Genomic DNA, 3,613 nt, shown 5'->3' with positions numbered 1-3,613 from the left:
AGGGTCTGGTCTCCTTCTATGATGTAGATGCTGCAGCTCTGATCTACTCCTTTCCTGATTGCGACTTCATGGAGAAACTCTACCCGTTCTTCAGTCCCTGGCCTAACGATGGAGGTGAAAACTCTGCTCCTCTGATCATCTGTCCTGTTCATCAGGATGAATGTTGTTCTAATAGTTATTCATGGTTTCCTTCATTTTCAATGAATCTGTTTGTGACAAACTTCCAATCTGAGTGATTCTGTAGTGAAATCTTAACATGACCATCTGATTGGATCATCCTCAACCTCAAATCCATGAATCAAATTGTTAGCTCTTATATCCATCCATCCATTTTCCAACACCTTGTCCCTAGTGGGGTTGGGAGGTGCTGGTGCCTGTCCAGCTAACGTTCTGGGCGAGAGGAGGGTCATCCATCCACATGACAGGTATAAATGATCAGAGAAAGGACAGAGAACAAAGTTATATTTAGGCAGAAGCTCCAGCTGTCCTGTCCATAGTGTCCTTAAGTTTCCAGCCTCAGTCTGTGTCTCTAGTCTTGTTAAACTAGAGACACAGAAATTAATTTAAAACAATGAAGACAGCAGGAAAAATCCACAAATAAATATCAAATATACAATACCTGAGATATGACAGATCCAACCGTCCCCTCTTAAACAGCCTCATCAGGCTGAGGAGATCCAGACTGTGGTTCTGGACCAGAACCGCAGCCAGTCACATGTTCCATCTGAATCATTTTATTGTGTTTTATTCTCTTTCCTTGAGGGAAACTGAACTGTTGGTAATATTACTGAACATAAGTCAAATACATGGAGACTCGCCTTGGGATTATTGATTTTACTGTCTGAATTTCTATCTCATGCTGTGCTTCAGTGTTGACTTTTATGGAAACTGGTATTTTGATTGTTTTAATTTCATGCTCAAATGACTGTTTTAACTTTGGACAAACTGGAATAATGGTAGCAGGGGAGAGACCTGGTCATCAGGTAACAGATAAAATAAATAGTACAAGCCTCATTGTTCTCTCTCGTTAAGTGAAGCCTGGCATGAAGCTGCGTCACGGTTTGATCTACACACTGGAGAATTAGCCTTTCTCTATTAGGTTCTGGATGTCTGAGGTTCAGGAAGAGTCAGCGAGTTGAATTCAATAATTCCATTTATTAATACAAAAATGCAGCGCTGGTCCATTTTTCATTTTCTCCTTACGAGAGACGACAGCAAAATGGCCCCCAACAGTTTTTAGCTCCCTTTGCTGGCCTCTACCTAAGCCATGCCCTACAGGGCGTTCCTTAGCGTGTCATTTCCTTTAGCCTTAGCTTTGAGTGCATGTGCTCCATATGTGTGCGTGTGTACGCAATGTTGGGTTCTCCAAGGTTCTTGGGCCTGCAGGCTTAAACCCCATAGAAAAACTTCGGAGGGACTCAAACTCCGTGTTTCTCAGCGACAGCCCAGAATCCTGGCTGATCTAGAGAAGATCTGTGTGGAGGAATGAGCCAAAATCTCTGCTGCAGTGCAAACCAGGAGAAAAACTACAGGAGACCTTTGACCTCTGTGACTGCAGACGAAGGCTACCGTACCAAATATTAACATTGATATTCACCGGTGTGCCAACACTTATTTGCAGCAGTAACACACAAATAAATTATTTTATAAACTCATACATTGTGGTGGCACAGAGGTTAAGCACAAGCCGCATAAGGATGCCTTAATTCTTGATGTCGCAGGTTCGATTCCCAGCCTGGTGAACTTTGCTACATGTCTTCCCTCCTCTCTCATTGCCCACTTTCCTGTCAATTCACTATCAAACCAATGAAATGAAACCTTAAAAACATAATAAATGTGATTCTGTCCCAGTGGACATGCAGCTAAGATGAAACTTTCAGACCCTCTGTGATTTAAAATGGGGAGAACTTGCAGGGTTTATATAAAATACTTGTTTTCTTCACTGTATGTGACGAGTGTTAACTGAATTCAGTGATAGTCAGACCAGACTTCTCTTCTTGCAGGATAGTAAATACAGTAAATGTCTGGAGTTTTGTCAGAGGTCTGCAGTTGAACCAGTGTAACAGGATTACTGTCTTATTGTGGTTCGGATCGGTTCAGACCCGACGCTGGAGCCTCAGGCATGTGCTGAGTTTCAGCTTAACGTTTAGTTTATTAAAGGAGAGAAGAAGCTTCAGATCTCACTGACATGATGGTGAACAAGTCATTGTTTATGCCTCCATAATTAAAGATAATAAAGCACATAAGAAACATGTTGGTGTAGATTCTCAGTGATCCTGAACATTTTAATTTTGAGATTTTTTAAAGAGTGAATTGGAGGAGAAAAATTAAAAAATAATCTGTATATTGGTGCAAAGAAAGCAAGGACAGACTATTTACTAGAAGTTAAAAATGGCAAAAAAGGAATTGCAAATAACAGCAGGGATATAAAAACACTGGATTTGTTGAGCAGTGATGGTTTTAAAGTTGCTGGATGAAACATTTCCAATAAAACGTCTTTGTGAACCTATGCAGCAGTTTATCACTCCACTTAATCTCTTTCTTTAACTTCTTTTCACAAGCAATTAAAACGTTTGTCAAGTTAGGCACTTCTAAACTATTTGACTTTAGGACTGAACTTCACCTAAACATGAAGGAGGAAACGAATCTTGAAAAACCTCAGAGGAGGAGCAACACCAGGGGAGGAGCTTTAAATCGACTCACTAAAGGGAAACCTGCTCAGATCGTCGGCAGACCAGACAAACCTCAGCAGCTCAGTCACAGTGGTGAGTACGAATCCCGATATTAACTGAAACTCAGTAAATGACACAAAAGGAAAGATGAATTCCTTCCTAGATTAGTTTCTCTGTCAGACACGATGCTTAAAGTTATACTCTGTGTCTTGAAACCAGTTTTGTTCAAACCAGCAGAATGAATTTATCTTTACGATTAACGTTTTCCATGTAAAGACGACAGCTGATCTGAACTGGAACCATAAAATACAACTCAACATTTACAATGAGTGTTGATGGTTTTCTCCATCCAGGCACTTTAACTGAAAAACATGAATTCAATCCAGATTCCAGTCTATTACAACCATTCAAATCAACTCCAGTTATCAACAAACTGAATCAGCTGACTGCTTATGCATCTAATAATGATAACAACCATCAAAACAATATGAACTTGAGTTCTTGAACACTGTTATTGCGCAACACCTCCCCCCCTTCTCTCTCTCACTCTACTTCCCCTTCTCAGAGGAGGGAGATGTGCAGCCAGCTCTCCATCTAACGGGTAATTTGAGTTTTCTAAATCTGATGGGATTTTACCCTGTCCAGAACTGAAGTAAACTCTGTTTAAGCTGGCATCGAGAAAGACTAGCCTGGTTTCTAACGACCTCCCCCTCCAGATGTTCCACCTTCTTCACCCTGTGAATTAGCCAGATTGAGCAGCCTGCAACCAGCTAGCTTCACAGAGCCACCTGTTAACTGTCGCTCTTTCTCTTTATTACAACTTGTTACTGAACCAGGTTGGTTTTAGTGACTCGGGCGAGTCCCAAGGGTGTTTTAGTTTTGGCTAAAAGCAACCTATAAAACATTTCTACTTTTTCCTCCCAGAATCAAACTTCATAGCT

The 3,613-nt window shown here is 41.0% G+C and overlaps 1 protein-coding gene across 1 annotated transcript in view; it reads left to right on the top strand.

The window, feature by feature from the left end:
* Positions 1–2,645: 2,645 nt before the first annotated feature.
* The window catches only part of LOC108167074 (uncharacterized), a 6,758-nt gene continuing 5,790 nt past the window's right edge, over positions 2,646–3,613 (top strand). Inside the window, exon 1 of the mRNA XM_017309906.1 lies at positions 2,646–2,765. The gene's annotated coding sequence lies outside the window, so the exon portion shown is untranslated. The remainder of the gene's footprint in view (positions 2,766–3,613) is intronic.

This window comes from Poecilia reticulata, linkage group LG17 (assembly GCF_000633615.1).
Source record: "Poecilia reticulata strain Guanapo linkage group LG17, Guppy_female_1.0+MT, whole genome shotgun sequence".
Classification (NCBI taxonomy): Eukaryota; Metazoa; Chordata; class Actinopteri; order Cyprinodontiformes; family Poeciliidae; genus Poecilia; species Poecilia reticulata.
Note: the sequence above shows the minus strand (reverse complement) of the source record. Positions and strands in the feature narration are given on the sequence as shown.